Genomic DNA, 27,139 nt, shown 5'->3' with positions numbered 1-27,139 from the left:
CACCCCTATATCCATTTTTAATTTGAGTTATTTGTGCTTTTATTGTTGAGTTGTGCTTTTATTGTTTATTGTATTTGTGCTTTTATTGTTGAGTTCTTTATATGGTCTTAATACTAGACACTTATCAAATATATGCCATGCAAATATCTGCCCATTCTGTAGGTTGTCTTTTCACCTCCTGAATAATGAATGTCCTTTGAAGAACAAATGTTTTTAATTTTGATGAAGTTCAATGTATGTATTTTTAGTTTTGTTACTCATACTTTTGGTGTTGTATCTCAAAATTTATTGGCAAACTCAAGATCATGAAGATTTAGTCTCATGTTTTTTTCTGAATTTTATGTTTTTATCTCTTGTATTTAAGTCATTTATCCACTTTGAGTAAATTTTTGCATATGGTATGAATAAGAGTCTAGTGTCATTCTGTTTTCATCTTATGCATCTCAATTTGTTGAAAAGGCTCTCTTTTCCACATTAAAGACAATCTTGGTTCTGCTGTCAGAATGTCAACTGGCTATAGATGTATGGATTTGTTTCTGAATTCAGTTCTATTCCATTGGTCTATATGTCTCTCTTTATGCCAGTCCCACACTGTTTTGATTACTGTAGCTTCATAGGAAATTTTGAAATTGAAAATCATGTGTCCTCTGCTGCTATAAACTAATTCATAACCTTATAAAATTTGTACCTTGAGTCTTTAATCTCTAAAGTGACGAAATTTGGAGATGGGGACTTTGAGAGGTAATAGGCTTAGATGAAGACAGGAGAGTGGGGAGCTCCTGGTGGTATTAGTGCTTTTATAAGAACAGACACTAGAAAGCTTGCTCTTTTCTGTCTCCTCTCTTCCTCCCCACCTCTCTCTCTCTCTCCCTGCTCTTCTGTCTGTATGCCATGCAAGGACAAAGACAAAAGACTGCTAGCCAGGACCAACTCTCACCAGAACCTAAACATATTGGCCCCTTATTCTCAGACTTCTAGTCTCCAGAACTCTGAGACAATAAGTTTCTCTTGTTCAAGTCACTCAGTTTTGATATTTTGTTATGGCAGCCTGAACTGACTGAAACATCCAATTTTTTTCCTCTTTTTCAAGATTGTTTTGGATAGTTAAAGCCCATTGAAATTCCATATGAGTTTGAGGATCAATGTTTCCATTTCTGTAAAACAGTTGTAGAATTTGGTAAGGGTTGTATTGAATATGTAGATTGCTTTGTTATCATAACATTATTAAATCTTCTAGTCCACGCAAATGGGGTGCCCTTTTCACTTACTTAGGTGCTTTTTACTTTCTTCCAGAAATGCTTTGAAGATTTTAGTGTAGAAGTCTTTCATTTCCTTGGTTAAATTTATCCCTGGGTATTTTATTCTTTTGGATGTCATTATAAATGTGATTTTTTGAAAGAATTCTTTTTTGGATTGTTCATTGCTGGTCTAGAGAAACACAACTGATGTTTTGTGTTTATCTTTCACCTGGCAACATTGCTGAATTTGTTTATTAGCTCTAGTAGTTTTTTGTGGATTTTAGAAAGTTTCTATATATAGGATCATGTCGTCTGTGTGTAGAGAGTTTTACTTCTTTTGTATTTTGAATGTCTTTTATTAGGATCTCTTTTTAAAAATTTTTTAATTTTTCAAATTTCTTTTCAGTGTACCAGAATTCATTGTTTATACACCACACCCAGGGCTCCATGCAATACATGCCCTTCATAATACCCACCACTAGGCTCACCCAACTTCCCACCCCCTGCCCCTTCAAAACCCTCAGATTGTCTCTCAGAGACCACAGTCTCTCATGGCTCATCTCCCCCTCCAATTTCCCTCAACTCCCTTCCTCTCTCTATCTCCTCATGTCCCCCATGCTATTTCTTATGCTCCACAAATAATTGAAACCATATGATAATTGACTCTCTCTGCTTGACTTACTTCACTCAGCATAATCTCTTCCAGTCCCGTCCATGTTGCTACAAAAGTTGGGTATTCATCCTTTCTGATGGAGGCATAATAATCCATAGTGTATATGGACCATATCTTCTTTATCTATTCGTCTGCTAAAGGGCATCTTGATTCTTTCCACAGTTTGGCGACTGCGGCCATTGCTGCTATGAACATTGGGGTACAGATGGCCCTTTTTTTTTCACTACATCTGTATCTTTGGGGTAAATACCCAGTAGTGCAATTGCAGGGTCGTAGGGAAGCTCTATTTTTAATTTCTTAAGGAATCTCCACACTGTTTTCCAAAGAGGCTGCACCAACTTGCATTCCCATCAACAGTGAAAGAGGGTTCCCCTTTCTCCACATCCTCTCCAACACATTTGTTTACTGTCTTGTTAATTTGGGCCATTCTAACTGGTGTAAGGTGGTGTCTCAATGTGGTTTTAATTTGAATCTCCCTGATGGCTAGTGGAAGACAACTTACTCTCTTAAGACACAAATGTAAGGCTTAGTTCAGTATTATATATTTTTTCACCTGTCAAATTGCAAAGATTTTTAACATGTAAATATTGGTGAAAAGTATTGAAAATATGAAACTCAGTTATGAAGAATGGAAATTAATCAAATCTTTCAACTTACTGACCAGCAATTTTATTTTGAGTTTACATCTTGAAGAAATAATTGAAATATTTCTAGTGACTTATTTATAAGGGTATTCACAGCAGCATTATTTATAATGGGAAATTTTAAAAAACAAGCTAGTAAAAAATTGTTAAGAATGTTACAAATTAGTCTTAAGATATTGTGTTGTGCAATCATTAACATGTTTGTTGTGCGAATAGTTCATAACATATTATGTCAAAAATTTTTGAAAGAGTTTTTTCATCTCCATTCTTCCCCTTCTTCACTCTCTATTTTCACAAAAGAATAAATAATAAGTTATACATGCCAAAATATGAGTTGTGGTTACCTCTGTATAGTTGGATTAATTAACAGTTTTATTTCAGTCTTTTCTCTTTTAATTTCCATATGTTTTATACTTATTATTTGTGATTTTTAATAAGACAGGCACATTTGAAAAGATGCTACTAACGGTAAGAAATTTTTTCTTAGAATCTATACATTATCATTTCATAGCACTCAGCTTTTAAATTTCCTCGCTATTTCACTTCATTTTTATGTAGAGAAAGAGTTCTCCCATTACATGTATTGTAGTGAGTCAATGGTGAAAAAGAAAAGGAGAAAAAGGTCTGTACACACACACACACACACACCCCACACACACTACAGGATCTCAAAAGAAACAAAACCAACAGAGATGCCAGGGAAAGAAAGTTCTGATACTTATCAATAGAAAAACTGATACATTTTAGCTTAAATGTAAGCCAAATTAATTATAATTGGAATATAAAAGTCTATTCTTTAAGAATAGACAAGTGTTATTGAAGAAAATAAACCGGTCTTATTATAACATCACATTTTGGTTTGGAGATCAATGCCTATTCAAGAAAGTGAATCTTCCTAGCATCTGTTTGTAAATTTTTGGCTTAGAATTTGGTTAGAAAAATTATAAATCCTTTTGACTTATTCTATTAAGAATGAAAACCCTTTTTAATGTTGCTATTCATAGCTCTCTTTAGTTCTTTAAAATATTGCCTATTTTCCTTAAAAACAAGAAGTTTCTTAAGATAAATATGTAATCTATGTTTTAAAGTTTAAGCATTTTTATTTCCCAAATTTTTATAACCATATCTATCATAACTGGTCAATATGAACATTGAGGTTACTTCAATGAGAGGTATAAAATCTACAATACCAAGAAATAATCTGGGGGATTCAGAGGGGATGATCGTGGGGGGTAGTGGTCACAGGGTGATGGACATTGAGGAGGACAAGTACCATGATGAGCATTGGGTGTATTTAACTAATGAATCATTGAGCATTATTTCAAAACTAATTATGCATGGAGAACTAGGTATTGTAAATAAACAATGAATCTTGTAACACTGCATCAAAAACTAATGATATATTTTATGGTGACTAATACAACACAATAAAAAACAGAAAATTTAAAAAAATCTACAATATGTTAAACATGGCTGAGTTAACTTTTCTGGAAATCTTGGCATTTTAATAATCTCCAGTATACTATATTTAGCAGTTTTTTGGCTATTTGAAATATGGTAAGTATCTTCTGCCAGAAGTACATTAGAATATAAATTAGTTAATATTTTATCTCATGTTAATGTGGTATGTCAAGAATGAACAGTGTTTGAACCTATAATCTTAAAAAAGGTAAAAATCTCAGAATGGTCTTTTTGTAAAGTGTCACCATTTGACACTATGTGGCTATTTAAATATAAGCTAATATTTTTGCTAGTATTACTCTGATTTCATAAGTAGTAATTTATAGGGCTGAATCCTATCAACCTAAATAAGGTTAAGGTATACACATTTGCTGTCAATCTTTATGTCGTGATTTTTGATTACCCCAGATGGCACCAGTGACCCTGAACTGCTTATATTTTATGGAATTGTTTATGCTCTATCAGACCTTGTGCCTCTGTGTATGTGTGGATGTGCATGTGTGTATAGACATGTACTATGCATATAATTTCCCCATTTATTCTGGGTCCTGTTAAACATTACATTTTACATCCTTCTTTTCTAATATTGTGTTGCTTGTCCTTTTTGTTTGATTAAATTTTTATTTGTTCAACCACTTTCTGTAATTCTCTTTTATTACTTCATTTTAAATGTGTTACTTAAAAGTTGCCCAGAGCTACATTGTTTTTTATGATGATATAAATGTACTTGGCTTTTAATGGAAAATTTTTGTTTGAATTTTATGTAGATAAAAAATAATAAATAAAACTAATTTTTATTATTTAATATTTATTATTTATTTTTCTTCTCATTTAATTTCCTTTAGACATGTTTTTATAAATTTTTATAAATTGATCTAATTGTTTTTAACTTTATTCATCTCTCCTCTTATTTTATAAATTTTATTGTACTTTCGCATCTTATTTCTGATTATATTCTTATTCCCAGTGCTCATAAAGAAACATATAGTTTTCCAATATATTAAAACAATGCCTTTTCCCTCTACCGATAATCTCATTTTTTTTTCGTGCTTCTTTTCATCAGTTTGCAGAATGCATTCACTACTCTCAGTTCTGCCTGTCTGCTTGCCTTTATCAATGGAATTTGCAGAGATACTTTGTAATCTTTGCTCTAGATTGTTATTATATATTTTCCTGTAATTTATCCTCCCTACTTTAAGAATCTTTATTTAGTATTTTTAAATCAATACATAGATTATTATTCAGGTTCATATTTATTATCTATCTAATCTATGTTTATTGTTAATTGAATTTCTTTTCCTTCTAATTTTTTCTTATTTTGAGGATTTCATTCTGAATGATTATTGTCCAAGAAGTAGTAATTTTTTTAGAAGTAGTAATTTTTAAATATTTCCCTCAAAAGGGGCATGTGAGGGATATATTCTTTACATCTTTGTGTATATGCAATTACCTGACAGATAAATGCTACCTGGGATGGATGTATGTTTGTTGGTTTAAATTCCTTTTATTTTTTCCTCAGTGGTCTATTGATAGTATTCTCCCAGCTTGTAAGTTCCTCTGTGCAGATGACACTGATTTGGGTCCAGGAAATAGGGGGACTGGGGTCAAAAATCAAAAGTCTGTCTTTCTTTCTTTCTTTCTTTTTCTTTGTTAAGGAGTTATGTTTCATCCCAGAATCGCTTTGAGACTTTCAGTCCTATCAACTTAAGTTGGCTCCCTCTTACCTACTCTTTGCATTGACAGGTTAGAAGACTGTGCAATAGTCTAGAAAAAAGATGCTGATGACCAGGATTAGGTTAATAACAATAACAATGGAGACCAGCAGATAAATGCTCATTATATTTAAAGGTCAAATTGACAGGATCTTTAATATGTTAGACATGAGTTTGATCTAACAAAAGATTCCCAAGAGGGTACATATTTTTTAGACCTAGCAATAGGGTAGATGAACATACCATTTCTCAAATAGGAGAAAATTGGGAGTAATTCATCTTTTATGTTTGCTAAATTTAAAAGTCTATGACATTTAAGGAATATTATCAGGTAAAGACAGACATTTGTAAACCTGCACCTCATAGAGAGATCAGGCTTTAAAATGCTATATTGGAAAGCCATTAGAATAATGATGATATTTAAACCCATGGGGATGGATTAATCTAATCATGCCACATATCTATTGAGCATCTTTTATGGAGTAGGTATTATCATAAGCATGGGTTACATAATAGTGACTAAGGTAGAATTGTGGAAATTTTATTATAGTAACAGGTGGAGGATTTGAATTCTGAGGAACACATAGATGTAAAAGTCTGGTTGAAGAAGAATGTCTAGGATAGGAGACTAAAAGAATTTGGCCAGTAGATAATAAAAAATCCAAGAATATTTCAAAAGAGGAGGCCTTTAAGAAGAAGGGAGTTGTTAACTGTGTTGAGTATTGCTAAGTAGTCAAGTAGTCTTAACAGAAGAAAGAGTCCATAGCTTGTCAATATGGAGCTTACAGAGTTGGTGCCCTGAAAAAAATCTGGTGGTAGTAATGGCAGGAAAGTCAGGCTCAAGCTGGAAGGCATGGTATGAATGAGTGGGGAGGAGCAGAGACATTGAGTGTAGACATCTAGATTTTTGTTGTTGTTGTTTAACCTGAAGGATTGCTGGAAACAGCACCTTCAATTTTGGAGGAAATTAACGTGATCATCCTGTCTAAATTGTCATTTAGGAAATTTTCAAATTTATTTTTATTGTGGGAAAGGATAAATGAGAAGCACAGAGACCCTTCTTTCAAAGAAGAGCCACTTAACATTTTCCATTATATTTACAGAATACTGGAGGCCTTCCAGATAAGGGATAGGATTTGCTCACATTCTATGAGATAGTGTTCATGGCATTACAAAAATTATGATCAATTATATCTCTCTAAACTGTAGTGATTTAGACATGTTTATTGTCACAATCCCTGATTAAGACAGACATAACAGATTCACATTTAAAAATACTCAACATCTAATAGTGTTGCATCCATGTTTAGGATAATTGCAATGTTTTATAGCATTTTCTCTGTGAGGCACTTTAGATCGAATGTGGGTAATGTATTAAAGTCTTCTTTTGCTTAATGGTAAGATGTAGTATTCGATTGCCAAGTAGAAATGGGAATGCACTTAACCAATCCATAGTCCTCCCTGCCGCTTTGTGTGGATAATTGCTGTAAACGTGCCTCACCACAGCAACACTGTGTAAGCCACCATAGTACTTAATTTTGATAATTTTGTTTTTGTTGAATGACATCTATATTTGAAGTGGCTAAAGCAATTTTTAAATCAGGTTGACAATGGGTAGCTAGTTCAGAATTGTATATGGCTTAAAATAGCAAAATTAGGATGTCATTAATATACTAGGGAAAGAAAAATCTTTTTTTTTTCTCATGTAAAATAGATAAAGGGACCATAAATGTTGCCAAAAGTCATAACTAAAGTTCCTGCACTTAAGTAGTATATTTTTAAATTATTATGGTATCTCCCAAAGATACAGATGTAGTGAAAAGAAGGGTCATATGTCATATGCTGCTCAATGTTCATAGCAGCAATCTCCAAAATAGCCAAAATGTGGAAAGAGCCAAGATACCCTTCAACAGATGAATGGATAAAGAAGATGTGGTCCACATACACAATAGACTATTACTCAGCCATCCGAAAGGATGAATCCCCATCTTTTGCATCAACATGAATGGGACTGGAGGAGATTATGCTGAGTGGAATAAGTCAAGCAGAGAAAGTCAATTATCATATGGTTTCACTTATTTGTGGAACATAAAAAATAGCATGGAGGACATTAGGAGAAGAAAAAAATGAAGGGAGAGAAATCAGAGTGGGAGAAGAACCATGAGAAATTATGGGCTCTGGGAGACAAACAGAGGGTTTTAGAAGGGAGAGGTGGTGGGGGGATGGGTGAACCTGGTGATGGGTATTAAGGAGGGCACAGATTGCCTGGAGCACTGGGTGTTCTATGCAAAGAATGAATCATGGAACACTACATCAAAAACTAATGATGTACTGTATGGTGACTAACCTCATATAATGAAAAACTTATTATGGTATCTCTATAGTGTTCATTTTCCTTTTGAATGAAAAGCTGGGAAATGTATATTTATATATCCCATAGTTTCTTCTCTATGAGTCAAGTTTACACTTATCATGTGTCTTAGAATAACCTGGAATTGCTTTGCTCATGGAATTGATAGGAATACACGTAGAATTCTTGGTCAGAAAACAGACCTGTACCCCTGGGGATAAAAATATATGTTTATAAAAAATAAAAAGTTAAAAAAAAAAAAAAAGAAAAAAAGAAAAAAAAAAAGAAAAAAAAAACAAAAAAAACAAAAAAAACAAAAAATTAAAAAAAAAAGAATACTAACTCTATGTTTGCAAAACTAAGTGGAGCTAGAATGAGTAAGACAAGCTTAGCTTCTTATTTAATTTTAGTTTATAAAATAAGATAGTATGTGATTTTTTAGGTTTTTAAGCCTGTTTTCATGTATTGAGAAAATATATACTACCCCTAATCTATGTATCTACTGTGTTCCCAAAATTCCTTTATATGGTATTATTTGGAGCCAAGAATAGGTTTGTGTGAAAGAATGGCTCCAACAGAGTAGGTAGATCCTAGGTCGACTCACAGTTTCACTGGACCCATACCATGGAGAGGTTTTCTTTCTTTATAAAATATAACCACTCTGGAGTGAAGAAAATAATGTGGAACATGGCTTTTAATGTCACAAGGTGTATACCTGATTGAAAAATAATGCCTCATACATAAATATGTCAATAACAATATAAATGCCAAATCGGAATTAGGTGTTATGGTTTGAGTGGGAAGAGTAATATGGGTGAAAGTGTATAGGGTAAGTTTTGAGAGACGGTATACTTTGAAGTGAAACTTTGAATGATGGATAGAATTTGGGTGGATGGGAGGAATGGTGAGCAATGCAGGTGGGTAAAAAGAAGCAAAAGTGAGTGAAAACTTATTAGATAGAGCTGTGGACAAAGTTATGGAGAAAGTGAACCTACAGAACTAGAAAAGTCCAGAGACCTCCCCCACCAGTACTTGCTCCTTCCCTTGAACTGCACCGTGGGGCCCTCTCTTCTACAGGCCTAATTTGGTCGTGTCCTTACCTGTGTCAGGCAGAACCACCACCTGAAATCAAGTGTTGATGTGAACTCTTCCTCAGAAGACCTGCAGTACCTCAATTGAGCACATAATTGACTTTGAAAGTAGTTCTAACCTCCCTCTCAGTCATGAATAAACGTAACACTAAGAAGACTGGAGGTTCTCTATTTCAGGAGCATGTCTAACTACCTTACCTTTACAGATTCTGAATTTGTTTTATTTATTTGCTTGTTTTCGATATAGCTCTATGTTTAAAACAAAATGGCCACATGATCATCTCTGAAACATTGGAGATTGGTAAATCAGGTTGAACATATTCGGAATATGGCTCGAGGGACTAGGACAAGGCTGTGGACATTTATTTGTCCTCACTTTAGCTAAAAACCTTGCGTGAGCTGATATGTAGCTGCGGCCACCATTCCGTCATGTATTTGTGGGATCATAGCTGCTCTGCCTAAGTGACCATTAGCTTATTCTACTAGTTTATTTTATGGCACTGAGATACCCTTCTACTAAATGTCAATGCAGCCCTTCTGTGAATGCATGTGACAATGTGTCTCCCCAGGAACATTTTCTTCATTTCTTTCATTCTTGAATTTTTAATAATCCCAACCAGATGGACACCTTCCTTCTTCTCTAAATAGCAATGCTCTAGAGTTTGCTTATCCTGAGATTTTGTAACATTTGTGATGAACTCTTTTTAATGAGCAATAGCAAAGGGATTCTGGAGTTCAGCTTGTTAATTAGCAGTACAGCTTCTGGCTACTGTTAGGTCGAAAATAATTGATTTATATTGCAACACTATACCATACATGTGTTCTCACACAAAGGTATTTGTTAATCTTCCTGAAAAGAGGCTTTTCAAAAAACACTGTAAATTGCATCTGCTTACAAAGCAGGAAGGTAGGTATTTACATTTTATTCATGTGAAGGATCAAAAGGATTGTTCTTATCCTAATCATAGCTTCTTGTTACAGAATTAGAAAATGTAATAACATACGAGATTTTCTACTATGATTCTGGATATCTCTAAGATAAGAATTTGAATAAAGTTGGATTATAAATGAACATAGGTATAATATATTTTAGGACACTGTCAAATGTTAGCAAATAAATACTTGCTTATAGATTTAAATTTACCACTGATTTGCTTACTGTCATAGACCCATTAAGATTTGTTTGATCACCTAGTATAGTGAAAAAAATATTGACTTAAGCGTCAAAAGACTGGATTCTAGTATTAATTCTGCCACTATTGTTATGCAATCTGTAGTAAGTCATTTCTTCAGTTCTTTCATCTCTAAAATGATGCAATTGGTCTCCAACCCAAGGTGATTTAGTAAAATGCCATGATTTTTTTTTTCTGTTTTCTTTCTTTATAGTGGCATTTCCAGTGACCCCGAGGAGCAAGGGGCATGATTTAGTCTCCTAATTTCAATTGATCATACCACAATATATTATCACTTGCATTTTTAAATGTTTTTGAACCAGGGTAGAGTTCTCTGGGCATGTCCCTGTCAATATCTGTTAACACCGCTTGCAGAATAACAGCCTTTGCCAACCTTTAAAATAATTTATGACCATAATTGAACAAATGTGCATTTGGACTTTTCCATTTGCCTCTGTAAATAAATTATATTTAAATTCCAAAAAGAATGTTTTAGGTGTGTTTCAGCCTGGGAGGTGCTGGGGGAAGTAAGCAGACATCGTGTCACTTTCTAGGTACTCTACTCTCTACTCTGACCAAAGCGTGATCATTAGCAACTTTGATGAAGAAATGAATGGTGTGTGCTTATACATGCTGAATGAAAGAGCCAAACAAGGCACTTAGGAATCATGATTTATTTCCAGACCACTTCTGGGAATTAACAACAAGAGATACAGATACAGTAGGTAAAGAAAAGTCAAAGTCTGAATTCTGAGAAAACAAAATTAACAGGATAACCCAGAATTATAGAGACTTAAACAAGCAAACAAACAACTTGATAAAGAAAAACAGTAAGCTCCTCTCAATTATCACAAAGTAGGCTCCATTAACATCCACAGAATATTTTGACATCAGAAGGTGATATCTTACTTGTATCATATCTGGACCACTACACATGGTTCTGTGTTTGATTCTTCAACCCAGCCAAATCATAGTTAAACTTTAGTATAGCATCATATCTCAAAAGAGAAGTTCCCAAACCTGGCTGTCCTGCAAAATTACCTCTGAAGCATTCTGAAATAAAATACCATAGAATTCTCCCCTAGGAGATTTTGATACAGTAGCAGGTCTTGGATATATTAATTAACTTGGCCTTGTACAATAATACTAATTATAAGAACTACTGAATATTGAATAATTTCAATAAGGTAAGTGGTTTACATATATTATTGCATTAATTGTTTTAACAATCCTCTTTTATAATAATAACTGAGCTTCTATAATGTGAAACAATATTCCTTAAATAGTACATTTAACAAGTCACTCCCTTTATTTCAAAGATTCTCCTCTCATTTCAGTCATGCTTTATATCACTGGAAAGGCTACTAATAGATGATCTGGGGTTTTGGAAGGAATCCAAGTTCTAAACAACAGTGACAGTGGGCTTGGAGCAGGAACTCTTCAGACAGTGGGCCAGAAGAACCACTGAAGAATACAAGGCATCAGAAGTCATCAGTGGTCACAGTTAGGGCCACGGAGCCATAGTAGGACCAGCGTGGTGTGGGCAGAGTTGGAGAGGACCTCCCAGCAGCAGAATGGCACCAGCTTCTCCTTGCAATAGGAGTTACATAGAAAAAAGGAAAATGTAGAGGAAAGTTTTTTCCTTATTTATTTTTTTTCTTTTTCTCATTTTGTATGTTCTGGGCACCAGAATGCAAACTGCAATTTTTAGCTAGTTAAATTTTTAGCTAGTTTGGGGCATCTGGCTCTTCCTAAAGGCTGGTGTTCAGCACTACCACTAAGGGGATGCATGGTTCCTGCCTGGATTTTCTTTTGTACCTCAGGTTGATCTGGTCCTCCATCACCTGTGCTGGGATTTCTGTTTCTTGTTTTATGGTCCATCCTATTAATTAAAAGCATCTTTTCTGTTTTGTAGCTGTGGGGAAGGGCGTGTGTGTGTGTGTGCGTGCGTGTGTGTGTGTGTACAGCCACACATGCAATACAGCATGCCCTCCTTTAACCTGAGGGCTCGCTCTACAATTTCTTTGGAAACTGTTGCAGCCATTTTGAAGAAACTGTTTTGGATGAAGAGTCTCATCCTGAGGTGAAGCCAGTTTCCCACATGGCAGCACAGCATTCTTCAAATCAGTGGAGACAGTTACTAAAACTATCTCGGTGGTAACTGGACTGGTGCAGTGGTGATCTATTGGTATCAGAGAGCCAGAACAGCACTCAGAAGTGGTGGTGAGTTGGCGTTTAAGTCATATTAACTTTGGAGAAGGCAGCTCAGAAAGACATTGTTGCAGGGGGTGTGGTGGTTAGCTCAGTTTAATTTGTTACCACAGGACTTATTTAATAAGGAAGGAAAAGCCTATGGAAGTTTCTTATGCACCCAATCAATATCCAAATGGATATTAGCTCTATAAAGCCAAAGGAGAACTTGCTGGAACCAAGGAACTGTACCTTCAGCGTGAGCAAGGAGATTGTGGACTTTAACTGGAATCTCTGATTTCTCCACTTTTGTGTATGACCCAGGAAAGGAAAGTCACACAAAAGATATATAAAGCACATAAAATATATATCCTTTTTCTTCAGAAATCTTTTGTTCTGGGTATATTTGATTCCTGAAAAACTCTGTCCACTTCAGGAATTGTATCCTCACATTATGCCACTTTTATTTATTTACTTACTAATATATCAGTTTGATTAGAAGAAAAATACTTAAAATGTGCTTTTAAGAAAGTGAAACGTTTCTGATTAGTAAGTTCTACGACAGAGGTAGGAAATTATTTCAGAGAAAGGATGACTGCAAAACAAAAGCATAAAGAAAACAAAAATGGTGAATGGGCACCAAAGCCTGCACTTACATTTTCCTGCAAATAGCAAGAATAAGCTTAAGAGCTTGGTATGCTTGAGCTATTTTGCAGAGAACCCTTGATAAAATTAGAATTAATGTGTAAAGATACACCAGAAGGAAATGTCTATTATTGTGGCATTTGAAGAACAAGATTTATGATTCTCAAAATGCTGTTGAAGTCAGCCAAATACACGCATTCACTATTCACTGTGTGCAGGTTGCTATCTTAAAATTGGGGGTCACTGAAAGATTCTGATAGCAAGGGCCTTGATTATGCTTTTGATGAGCTTAGTGACTTTTGAGGCAAACTCAATTCATATTCGAATGCAATGTTTTCCTCAATAAATTCATGTCATAATGAATATAGAGGCTATAGAAATGATGATTGATTCTTCTTCTGTGCACAATGTAATATTGATTTTTCTTTGTCAGCATAAATTAACTTACCCTTTTAACTCCCCAAGACAAAACAAGCTAACCCATCTTCTTTTTCAATGGTGTCATATTAGAATGATGTATGTCCACTGACAGCTTTATTTTTTTAATGAATTGCTACAATAATTTTGTTAAATACCCACAATTTACTAATAAAAGTACTTAAATAACTCAGGTTGGTGGTCAGTTCAATTTTTATATATTGAAAATTCTGGGGAAGAGAAATTATGAGAATGACAATCTGTGTCTAATTTGTGCACATGTGCGTGTACATGTGTGTCAAAATAGAAGGAGAAAAAATATCTTAGACCTAGTGAAGTTCTGCATACCTTGTAATATGAAAGTTGTGCTTTAGTGGGTTTGGAGATTGGATTTAGAGAATATTAAGGCAAAAGATCAATAGAGATGGATTGTTTTATATAGAGAGCAAGCATGTTATCACTGCTTAAAGGAAAACTCATATTGGGTTTCTAACTTTAAACAATGTATTCTGGTATCACTGAAATAGAGAGTACACTCTTAAAATTCCAAGTTATATCATTCAAAGGTCTTGTTATCCTTTGACTCTTTAACAAATAAAATTTATAACTTGTTAAATATATTAAATTTTGCTTCCACAAAAGTATACCTGTTGAGTATTTTTAATGTCAGGTGATGATTTCCATCCGTTCCCAAGTGGTCTTTCATCATTCTAGTATTAAATATAAGTTACTAGGGATAAACAGTGTCTTCAGGGCCATGTGATTATTGCCAGTTTCTAGGGGCACCATTAACCTTCATGGACTTGTCTAGCATAGAACTCTCCAATAGGAGTATTTTGCAGCCCTGATTGTGTTTAAGTAGCAGACGATGATTTTCAATTTACATGAAAATTATTATTAAAATCTGATTTTACATTAGGTATGTAAATTACCATTTCATAACACTTATTTATTTTCTTCTGCTCAACTTTTATTTCATTGAGACAGTTATTTGTCAGGCATCAGACATGAAAATATATGAAATAAATTTCATCTGACCTCTCACATCTGTATATTCATCATTCTCCCCACCTCCCCCATTGCCTTCACATTGCCCAAAGAGAGTGCTACTCTCTAGGACACACATGCTATTACAAGATTTATTACTGTCATCGATTTCTTCATCTTTGCCTCCATCTAGCATTCTCAACTGCTTTCTGGTAAATTCTTTTCCTATATGCATTTTATTTACCCACAGAAAAGCCAAGCAGAACAGATGGATGGCATCTATTTACTATTCAAAACTATTTTTCTGGTAAATATAATTTCTAATACCCATACAAGGTTTCAATCTTTCTGTAGGGATAGAAAGAGAATAAATCTAAAAGTGCAGCACATTGAATTTACCTTGACAGTTGGCATTTCTCTTGATTGTATGTGTGCTGGACTCACATGGAAGATTTTGGGGGGCTTATGTTGCAAATATTAAGTACTTCTCCCATGAAGAATCATAAAAAAAAAAAAAAAGCTTACAGCTTCTACATCTGACCTCTAGAAAAGATGACTTACTCTAAGACTCAGAGAATTCTACTAATTAATTTTTTTTGAAATAGGTTTATGTTTTCTCCTTGGAATGTTTAATAAATATAAATACCAATATTTTGGTTTTTTATTATTTCACTTGAGATGTTTTGTATTACATTGAATACAATATTTCTAAACATCAAAAGCAAGATGATTGTATAACTAACAGAAAAATATAATTTTAGAAAGAGAAAATACTAAATAACCACTAAAAAAAGAAAATAATATATAAGCTTTCTGCAGTCTTTGAATAATTTTATCAAAGAAAATATTTTGTTGGCTAGTTTAATAATTCTCAAATATTTTTAATATTTAATCACACCTATATCAAATATGTATGGTTATACATTTGCATATGCATATATATGACATTTGTTATAAAATTCTTAGCTTAACTTTCTTTTAGCTGAATTCATCTTTCTAATTTCTTCTGATCATCCAAGTTTTCTTGTGCTTTCTGAAGGCTGATCTGTGGTGGCTCATCTATCTTTTTGGTTTGCTAATTGGTTAATTTACCATTGCTTGAAAACTTTGTATCCTAAACAGAAACCATTTCCATTATTTTTGATGAACCAGTTTTCACATGCTATATTTCAGAACTTGCACCACACAAGTTTTTTATTTTTTTAAGATTATTTATTTATTTATTAGAGAGAGAAAGAGAGAGAGAGAGTGCACAGGAGAGTGAGAGGGAGAAGCAGTCTCTCCCCGCAGAGAGCCCGACGTGGGACTCAATCCCAGAACTCTGGGATCATGACCTGAGCAGAAGGCAGATGCTTAACTGACTGAGCCATCCAGGTACCACTCACAGCAGTTTTTTTGAGAAGTCCAGACTTTGTCTTGATTTTTCCTCAGCACCACTCTCCTCTTTTTTGGGTAAAGAGTGCTTAGAAGTGGTCCTCTGTTCCTGTAACCCTCTCTTCCTCCATCATGCATTCTAAGTCCCAAATCTACAAATGGCTTGCTCTCTGGCAGTATCGCTTATCCTTATAATTTCTACTTTTTTTTTTTTAACGATTTTATTTATCCATCTGACAGACGGAGATCACAAGTAGGCAGAGAGGCAGGCAGAGGAGAGGAGAAAGCAGGCTCCCTGCTGAGCAGAGAGCCTGATGTGGGACTTGATCCCAGGACCCTGAGAACATGACCCGAGCCGAAGGCAGAGGCTTAACCCACTGAGCCACCCAGGCGTCCCATAATTTCTACTTTTAATGACTGATCTTGATACCAAGTTTGGTTACCAGTAGTTTTATTTTTTATTGATTTTCCTGAATTCCTACAGAATCATAAATTGAACACTTAAAGTATGCCTTGCACTAAAGTAAGTGTTTCATGTCAGACGATCTTTCTGGACCAGCCAGCTCTAACTTAAGAAGCAGGGTGAGTGGTATCCCAGCAGCACCCCTGTTGTTAGGAAGTGAGCTGAGATCTTCAAAGAAAAGACTAAGTTAAGCAGATAGTCCTATAAACATCTAGTATGGGAGCTTTTCTTTTAGCTTATTAGCAGACGTATCAAACAATTCATTTATTGATTAATTTTTATTTACTATTTAGCCCTATTTAGCTTGGTCTGTGGATTGAACAAATGAATAATAATAGAGATAGAGTCATGATGCTTCCTCTTAGCACTGTCATTTGGCCTTCTCGTTTCAGTCTATATATTCTTTCTGGAAGATCTCAGCAGCTCCCACAATCTGATTCAGATTTGTTTCCCAAATCTGAACTTCTGATACAAAGTTCTACCAGGTCATGGAGACATTTATCCCAAGATTTCTGTGCCTCCTTCATGTCTTATATCCAAGTAGTCTTGTAAAATATCATCTTTCACCCTGTTCCCTGTGCCTCTGGAAATAATTTAATTATCTTATCTGTATTATTATCTATGTTGCAATGGTTTAAGAATTGACATTCCTGTCTTTAGTCTTGTACACATCTAAGAAATCTTTGTTAACACAAAAATGATCATATCAATCTCTACTTAAATCCATTGGTCAATATTCTTTGCATGTAGGCTCAAAACCAAATTTGCTAAAGTGCACCATCATTTCATCCCTGAACATCTCTTGAACCAGTCTTGATTGTTCATCTAGTTCATCTAGTTTGTAACTCTTCATACGTCTCTTATACCAGATGCAAAGAGTTCTGAGATATGAACTCTCTTGAGGAGGATTCCTACTCTTTTCCCTTCTGATGGTAAGAATAAAATTTTAAAAACCATGCTCTCCTAATAAGAACTATGACATAGTATTTCAAAAATGATGATATATAATATATTAGGAAGCAAATTACAACTGAGTAAATTTTACTGAGTCAATCTTATTGGTTTTATTCAGCAATTCAAAATCAGGCAGCATCCAATCTAGCAGATAGATAGGAGAGCCAGAGGACTATACAAGGCAAGAGATTTGGTAGGCAGAAGGAAGCAGGAACAAGGAAGTTTTACCAGGTAGAAAGTGAGTTGGTTATTTCAAGGATACTTTCCCTATAGAGGGTGGCAGTGTTTATCAGGCCAATACTTACCTAATGTTGATCAAGTGATTTCTGATTGACTGGCTTAAGATTCCATTTCTAAGAGACCCCAAGTTAGATCTCAGTTTGGTGACATGGGTCTTAACATAAACTACTCAATTTAGGGCCTGTTGTCTTATTTTCAACAAGTATTATCTCATATAAAGCTGATGCTATCATTATTTCCACTTTTATTGTTGAAGAGAATAAGACACAGAGAGAGGATGGGTAATTTGCCCAAGGTCAGAAGCTGGGGGAATGTCAGAACTGATATTTGTAATAAAAGTAGTGCTTCATGTTTTTTGCTGAAGGACTTGTCCACATTAATTTGGTGAAAAGATGTTACGAATTAAAAATGAAGAGTTAACTCTCCAATAAAATGTATAAACTAAATATAAACCAAATGCAAAGAATTGCTGAAAGCATAAATTATTATTTACATAATTATTTACATATTATTTACATTGAGTTAGAGACTACAAACTTTGTGGCTTAATTTAAAATAGAATAATAAATAGATTCAGCTGGGTAGCAGTATGCGATGACAAGGAGTATGACAGAGTGAAGAAGCACAACTCTGATCAAGAAACAAGAGTCATTGGCTTAATCATTTTCTGTATCGGCTGGATCCAAATAGAGGACACTGTGGACCATACGTCACTATCCTAGAGGGGAGCCTTCCTCTTAAACTAGCGAGGTGATAGTTCTGAACCAATTTCAGAAATGAGAACAGGTTGAGTTTTTTGTTTGTTTGTGTGTCATTTGGAAGAGTTGGGAACGCATCTCTCACAGAAAGAATGACACGATGAGGGGACTTCTGCTTTACAAAGTGCATAGCAAATTGTGATAGTTTACTTTCAGCTATGCTATTATCATCCTTTTTTTTTTCACCTGTTTTTCTGAGAAAGAAAAGTGGGGAAATGGTATTTTCTGTTTCTAATATGTAGTTTCTTAGAACACAGTGAAAGAAATCTTGAGCAAGAGCTATTTGAAAGAGAACTTTAAATATTTCATATACGTATTATCTCCCTCTAAGATGCATGGTGTTTTTTTGGCATCTATTCTAGGAGAAAAAGATTTCTTTTTTATTTTTGACAAAAAACAAAATTGCCACTTTTGAGGGGTTTTGTGCGTACATGTGTGAAGTCAGATAGCACCATTATCTGGTAGAAAATTTATTCTTGTTATATTTATGCCACTCTTCAAATGTTAAGGATCACCATAATACATCTGACAGAAATAAATAGATAGAACTATGAATACAATTTTTTTTTTTTTTTATTGATTACTTCTAAGCACAGGCAATGCAGCCTTCTGGCTAGACTTGCAATGCTTTCCTTTCAAGTCAATGCGTAGCTCTCCAGATCTACTCACTTCTATAAAATGGTCAATGTATTGTTGAGCAGACTCTGAGTGTTGAAGACAGAAAGGCAGTACAGCATTTCAATTGGAATTCTTTTGACTGGAGGGTTGGGTGATTAAGCTGGTCGCTTGTGGAAATATATTGATTTCATGATATATTTTCAGGAACCGATTTTTCTTTTCTGAAACACTGTGTCATGATGTGCTATTTAGAATTTCTTCTCTTCCCAGAGGGACATGGCACAGCTTTCTACAATTTCTGAAATGAAGCTATAACAATGGAAAAAGGGAATATTATGTTATTGTTATATTCAACTCCCTAAATGTTAACAGAAAATCCCCAAATATGAATTTGTGTTTTTCTTGATTTTTTAAAGTCTTATGAAATAAATATTTTTTAGTTTATTATGTATTAGTCATATTATCCAGAAAATAACACTATAGTATGTTAAATTCTTAAATTACAGACAACACATGAAATGTGTAAATTACTTAGTTTTGTACATGGCATAGAATATTACTTGTATTTTGGACTACACTTTTTCTCGATTTTTTTGCCTTAGAAATTATTCTTTAAAACTGTCTATTTTATTTATTTTATTTTATTTTATTTTATTTAAGTTCAATTAGCCAACATATAGTGTATCATTAGTTTCAGACGTAGAGTTCAGTTATCTCAGTGCTCATTACGTCAAATGCCCTCCTTAATGCCCGGTTACCTCATTCGCCCCACCCACCTCTCCTCTAGCGACCATTACTTTGCTTCCTGTGGTTAAGAGTCTCTTATGGTTTGTCTCCCTCTCTAATTTTGGCTTATTTTATTTTTAAATGAATAGTCTCAGTCTCTGTTCGAATACATTTATTGAGGTGACATTATATGCCAGGCACCTTCAAATATTCAATTTCATTTAATAGTCACAAGAATTATTCAAAGTAGACATTATCACCCTTTTATAGATAGGAAAAAAAATAAGACTTAAAAATGTCGTATGTCAAGAATCACCCAAATAACAAGTGTCTTATAATCATATAATAGTAAAACATTTTTTTTTTTTTTTACACATTCAGTGCCCAGTCTAGTCCTCTTCTCCTTTATCTTCATGGAGATTCACATTCAAAATACCTTATTTTCCAGCTTGTTTTACTTCAATGTGGCTTCATGGCCCTATTCTTAATGATCACTAGAAAGAAGTCGCTATAGAAGGCATCTTTTTTTAATCTTTGTTTTTTTCTTCTGCCTAAAAAAAAAAAAAAAACAACAGATTTCATACCTGGAATCAAGTAGTTATTCTGATACCTCCTAAAAATTGCCAGTCAGGAAGACAAATGATTCTACAACGTTAAGTCTTCCTCAAATAGTTTACCAGATAACCCTGGACTTGATATTGTATAAGAAAAAGAAATTGCTTATTTTTTGAAAGTCCATGTTTATATAACGTTTTGTTAGTTTCAGCCCTACACATTTCTAACTGATGTAAAAGCATATTTTGATTCTCTAAAACTGGTTTAAAAATGGGTCAGAATAAAAATTAGTTTTAAAAAGTGAGAACATGGTATGCCTGTGAGGCTCAGTTGGTTAAATGGCTCACTCCTGATTTCAGCTCAGGTCATGATGTTGGGGTTCTGGGATTGAGCCCTGCATCTGGCTATACCATCAGTGGGGATTCTGCTTAACGATTCTCTCTTTCCCCCACCGTCTACCCCTCCCCCTGCTCACATGCTCTCTCTCTCTTTCTAAAATAAATAAATAGATATTTAAAAAAAATAAACAAAAAAAGCTGAGAACCTGATTAGGCCAGAATCATTCAGCCAAAATATCTCATATTCACCTTCCCTTTCTGCTTTCTCTAATCAATGCCTTTATTTTCTCCAATTTATATTCAACTATGCTATATAATAGGCTTGGCAACCACAAAAATTAGCTCAATATTGAATTATTGAGATCAGTACTGGGATTATTACCCAAAATCGGTGCATATGGTAAGATACCAGTTTGGTTTAGTGTTTTTAGTATCCAAAATACATTGAAAAATATAAAAAGTTATGTGATTCTCAGAATCCAGAGGATGAAAATTTTTACCTAGGAAAAGTACAACTATTCCTGGTATTGATTCTGGAGAACATGTTTTTCCCATGGGTCATGATAAGAATTTAGATTAATATATTTAAACTCACTCCTCAACAGTATTTCTTTATTCACTGAGTTATCTAGGGATGTTTCTTATAACCTTCCTTAGTGTTTAATACTGCCATTATGTGTGAGTAAGCAGAAGCAGTGATAATCAAACAGTTGGAACCAAAACAGTAGGAACCAGATAATTTGTAAGTCCTGGAAAACACCCTCTGCATATCATTTCATTCAGCTGTCTTTGCTAAGTATTAAGCACGTTTTTGTTGTTGCTTTCTGTCGGGGTTGGGGGAAGACTTCAGAAAATTTGTCCCAAAAGAAACTTTGGTCCATTCTTAAGAAACAATTAAGGAAATTAGGTAATAGTTTAAATGAATCAAATTAACAGATGACCAAGCCCCAACTGGGGGCTGGTCGTCTAGAGGGTGAAACATAAGATGTGGTTGAGTTAATGCTTCTTGTCTATGTGAACTTTCTATCTAAGCTCTGCCGGGACTGAAGATGTGGAGTTGCTGACTCCTGATGGACTCCAGGCTTCTGCGGGGCTTAGAAAAGAAAACACATCAGGGCTTGATTTTTCTCTGAGTACGTATACTTATTTCTCTGATTTCTCTAACTTTCTATTCTCCCTTCTTCCTTCCCCTGTCTTCTTCCTCTTCCTCTCCCTTTCCATCTTTATTTTCTCCCTTTCTACATAATCAGAATTTGTGATTTCAGCTTATTTTTATTTGTTGTCCTTCCCTCCTTCCTTAAAAATGCATGGAATCCATCTTTGGAGTCACAATTTCCTTGGCAATTAATCTATGTATTTTATGTAACTTATTATTTATTTAAAAAAACCCATGAAAGGTAGAGCCAACTCTTTTTGGATAAAATACATGACTATATCGAGATACAGGATTATGAATCTGGTTATTTTTGCCTATAAATTTGTGAATTGTATTATTTTTTCAGAAAGAAATTCTATCCGATAATATGTGAATACTAAGTAAAGAGAAAACTGAGCAGGAATGATTAGATTATTAACTTTTTCAGAAAGATGCAGGATGACAGTTTTCAGTATACAAACACAGTCTCTTACCTAGACAAAGACTAGGTTAAATGTTTGCTACTTTCTAGGATGGAAGTAATTTGTTACACAATTTTCATTTCTCCCTCATAAATTGCAAGAAGATGGGAGGGTCATGGTTCATCTAACGGTTTCCTTTTCGATTACAGCAATTTTAAGGCAAATCAGCAGTAAGACCAGACAAGCTGACAGGACTCTTTTAAATACCCTTCCTTGTTTTAAATACAATCTGAAAGTCCAAAACATAAAGCCTGAGTTTTCGAAACACAGTTGGGGCAGTGCGTGAAGACATTTTGAAGACTGAGTTAGATATGAATGCTTATTAATGTCGGACTGATGGCTTAGGGTTGAGGGTATTGTTTCAATAGATGAATATAAGGTTAGTTATGGAGCAAAAAGAGAGGTAATATACATCGTTCTGCTTTTAAGTGTGTATGATAGATAAACAATTGGCAGTGAAATAATATCTGAACAAAAGAATTCAGTTTGCGTTTTGCTAGGCACCTAAATGAACAATAAATTCCATGTAGGTTTTCTTTTTTCTTTTTCTTTTTCTTTTTCTTTCTCTTCTTTCTTTCTTTCTTTTTTAGTTTTTAAACCCCTCTAAGGTTTATTTGGAGAGGTGTAGTGGGGTGGAGAGCAACCTGGGAGAGAATATTTGGAAAGTGAAAGTTGAAATTTTTCTCTATTTTCGCTTCTGTAAAGTTATAAGAGGTTTGAGTATTTGATAGGAACAATCAAGAATTACAGTGAATTGTTTTAATGTTATTAAATGAAAATGGTACTTTTTTAGAAATGCTAAAATATTCTTAAAAGGAAAAAATTAACAAATGCAATGTATAGTTGTGAAGGTTCTTCCTCAAAATGTTATGGATGATTATATTACAATGGAGAATTGAGGTTAACTTCCTTACTGTAACTGTGTCAATTAATGGTACTTGTCTTTATTTCTCCCATGTGCCTACTGATTTTTATGCCGTGTAATTCATAGCAGTCGTGGCACTGAGATTACCTTTTATTCTCAATTATCCCTATCCTAATTTAGCAATATGTATATTGCCTTAAAAATATTTCTTGTAGAGCCACATTTCTAGAAGATGAGTTTTTAGAGTTTTAAATGGAATACAAGTTAGCAGAATGTCCAAAAATAAGGCCACAACTTGGGAAAAAAAAATGTTTGGTGTTCATTTTGTGTATATAACAGTTTGCTGAGAACTCAGTCATAATGGAGCAATCATGATTATTTTATAATGTTTCCTTTCATGGTTTAAGTGACAGCAATTTATGTACTTATTTCATCTAAATCTCAAATTTTCCAGTTCTAAAGAAGGGATAACATCTTTTTTGACCTGAAATCATGAAAAAAAAATGCTATGTCTGGGTAGGAAGTGGCCTAAGAATTAAATTGGTCTACTTTTCCTCCCCACTGTGAATGTTTTTATATCATTGTAATTTTATATGCTGTTATTCACCTTTAGTCTACCTCTCGATTTGATGCTCAAATTCTCTTTGTCGTTCTCCTACCAAGGTGGCATACAGTTGAACTTCCCCTTTGATGGGAAAGTCCGCCTGTCTTTAAACTCACAGACTGTCTGTGAATCACCAGGTTTAAACACTTCACAGCACTCACCAAAGCACATACCCTCCACAATGTCCATAATCCCACCCCCTTCACCCAAACCCCCTCCCCCCAGCAACCCTCAGTTTGTTTTGTGAGATTAAGAGTCACTTATAGTTTATCTCCCTCCCAATCCCATCTTGTTTCATTTATTCTTCTCCTACCCACCTGGGGATAAAAATATATGTTTATAAAAAAATAAAAAATTAAACTCACAGACTGTCATAGGAACAATATTTTTATTTTAATCTATCATAATTTTACATGTACATTTTTTATGATGTCAACTTCCATATCATGTGGATATTGAGAACACATTTGCTCCCTCTTCCAGAGAGTAACACTTCAAATACTTACACATTATAATATTCTGCCAAACGCTCTCATTCTCATTCTCTTCAATTTCTAAACAGCTTGTATTTTAGAATCATCATATCTAGGGCTAGAAAGTAATCTTGCTGGGACTTTGACAGGAATTATATACACCTGTTAACAATTTGGAAAGAATCGACATCTTTACTCTGTTGGGTCTTGAAATTCAGGAAACACCTATGTTTCCCTATTTATTTAGATTTTTAATTTTTTTCATCAATGTTTTCCAGTTTCCAGGATAGAAGTCCTGTATGTATTGTTAGATGTGCCCATAAGTATTTCATTTTCTGGGTAATTGTAGATGAAGTTATATTACTAATATCAGTATCCATGTTTTCATTACCAGTGTATACAAATACGACTGATTTTTTGTTGTTGTTTCTGTGTTGGCCATCAGGTTATCTGCAAATAATGACTCTTTCTTTCTTTCTTTCTGATCTGTATCCCTTTTGTTTCCTCTTCTTGCCTTATCATCGAAGAACATCTACCTCCTTTGAATGAGAGTGGTAAGAAAGGACAAATTGTCATATTATCAATCTTCGTAGGAAAGCATTCACTCTTTCACCATTTAAAATATTAAATGGATTTTTTTGGTGGATGAGTTTATTAATTGAGGAAGTTCTGCTCTATTCCTATTTTTCAGAGAGTTTTTATTGTGAATAAATGTTGAATTTTGTCATTTACATGTTTATGTATCAATATAGTCATGTGATTTTTCTTCTTTAATAAATTTTTCTTCTGTTAATAAAATAGATTACATTGATCAGTTTTCCAATGTTGAACTAATGTTGCATACCTGGAATAAACCCCATGGTGTATACGTACGTATATGTGTGTGTATACATACATATATGCATACATACATATCTATGTACATGTGTATTTATATATAATTTTCACACATTTATGAATTCTGTTTATTAAAACATTGTAAAGGATTTTAGTACTCTATTAATGTTCATATTATAATCAACATTCTCTTTTATAAGAAACTATGTATTCTATTTTAGGAGCATATTTTGGAGTAAAAAAGTATTTTATGCCTTCATTACTATTATAACAATGTTAAAACAAACTCATGGAAAGATTTATAGGAAAAGTATCTATTAGTAGGTATATATTAAATAGATGAGTATGTAAATGAAAACAATTTTATCTAATTACTTAAAAAGTGGAAAGAGCTCAACTTCATGTATATGACATGCTCTTGTGGCTGTGCTATGCATGAGTATTTGGTGGATTTTATTGCTTGTTATTACTTTTGTATATAGTTTGCCAAGTACTTTTTACAAATATTAATTTATTTAGTCATACTTATAGTCTGTCAGGTATTATTTTTCTTATTCCTACCCTTTATGTTATTAATGGAGTTAATAACAGGAAAGGAAAACATATCAAAATTGAACAGTATGTATTCACTCCTATTTTTTCTTTGCTGCCATAAAGATATTTAGATATTTAGCCTAATAGAGAAAAATGTTGAGGGTTTTTGTTCTTTTGTTGGTTTGTTTCAAGAAAAGTTTCATTATTTTCCTAAATCATCGTCATGTTGCTAATATTACAAATAAGACAAAATTTCAATAAGCTTGCATTTCCTGAAAATAAAACAGCTAAGGTTCATCAAACCAAGGTGGCCATTCTTAGTTCATTCAATAAATATTCCTTGATCCACTTTTATTAAAATTTTTTGGTGTCACTCAAAATGAAGCCTGAATAATAAAAGTAAGGGATATGGCAAGAATACAAGTTGAAATAGATGTTGAAATCATACATTAGAAGAAGTTGAAAATGCTATTTTGAAAGAGAAACAATAAAAGTGATTTATGATAATTTGATATCTGTCATGCAAAACAATGAGTTATGCATAACTTTTATGTGGCTTCAAAAGAAGAATGTTGTGTTCAGTAATTCAACAAAATTATTAAATATCTTTTGCATGTCAGGTACGTCATATGCTTTGGGAACAAAACTGGAGCTGTGACATGGTTCTTACCTTAAAGTGTTCTAAGTCCGGTAGTAAGGAAAGACATGGAAGAAGAAAATGCTTAATGCAATGTGGTAACTCCCGTAAAATAAAAATGCACAAAATGGTATGTTTTGGTCAAAGGAAAGTAGTTAGAAGGAATAAAATTTTTGCCAAACACATTAACAATCTTTCAAAACTAGAGCTCTCTCTTTAAAAAAGAAACAGACTGAGAGGTGGTAGTCCCTAATTATGAAAACGTTCAACCAGAAAGTTGCTAATTGTTAAGTTAGAAATTTTGCAGGTTGATTTTCTGCACTGATTGAGATTGAAGACTAGGGGACTTCACCTGTATGGTCTCCTGCAACTCTGAGATCTGTGGGGTGATTATGAAGTGGTGTGCCCACTTGTCAGATGACAGAGAAAAGCCTGGGGTAAAAAGCATTTTTAAAATTTTATTTATTTATTTTTTAAAGATTTTATTTATTTATTTGAGAGAGAGAGTGAGAGAGAGCACAGAGGGAGCTTGAAAGAGAGAAGCAGGCTCTCTGCTGAGCAGGGAGCATAATGTAGGGCTTGATTCCAGGACCCTGAGATCATGATCTGAGCCAAAGGCAGCAGCCCAAACCACTGAGCCACCCAGGCATCTTAGTAAGTGCTTGTCAGAATCTCATATGAGCCTCTTGTGGTGATCTCTGTTGTGGGAAATATAAAGTACAATGCATAAAGCATATTCTTGGCTGGCTGAAAATTGTACCCTGTTTAGTTTTAAAGGTAAACAATGAATCTTGGAACACACACACACACACACACACACAAAACGTGAAACAAAAATAAATAAATAAATAGATAAATAATTAGAGCAAAATAGATCATAAACAGTAGCATATATGGTATCAGAAGGCCAAGAATTTAGTCTAAAGTCTTCCTTTATAAAGCTGTGTGACTTCAGGTAAATCTAAC

Source organism: Mustela nivalis, assembly GCF_964662115.1.
Source record: "Mustela nivalis genome assembly, chromosome: 5".
Lineage (NCBI taxonomy): Eukaryota > Metazoa > Chordata > Mammalia > Carnivora > Mustelidae > Mustela > Mustela nivalis.
This window is presented reverse-complemented; position numbering follows the sequence as displayed.